General features: G+C 14.9%; 1 protein-coding gene across 1 annotated transcript in view; it reads right to left on the reverse strand.

Annotated features, from left to right (window-relative positions):
• Window positions 1-255, reverse strand: part of LOC106331005 — a 2,960-nt gene that overhangs the window by 1,762 nt on the left and 943 nt on the right. The window lies entirely within an intron of this gene.

Below are 255 nucleotides of genomic sequence, written 5' to 3' on the forward strand. Positions count from 1 at the left end.
GTTCACATGTATTTGTATCTTCTTCTATATATATATTTTTGGATTATTATTTCATTATTAAAATCGTAACTATATATATAAAGATTAGTAAAATATTTTTTTTCATATTCAAATATATTGTAACATTTCACAAATTTAGAAAAAAATTTAAAAATTAAACTTTTCGCTTCATAGATTTATATTATCGAGTAAATAATTAAACATTTAGTTTTTGTTTAATTTTTAAAATAAACTATATAGTTTAAAATTTGTTTT

This window comes from Brassica oleracea, chromosome C3, assembly GCF_000695525.1.
Source record: "Brassica oleracea var. oleracea cultivar TO1000 chromosome C3, BOL, whole genome shotgun sequence".
Classification (NCBI taxonomy): Eukaryota; Viridiplantae; Streptophyta; class Magnoliopsida; order Brassicales; family Brassicaceae; genus Brassica; species Brassica oleracea.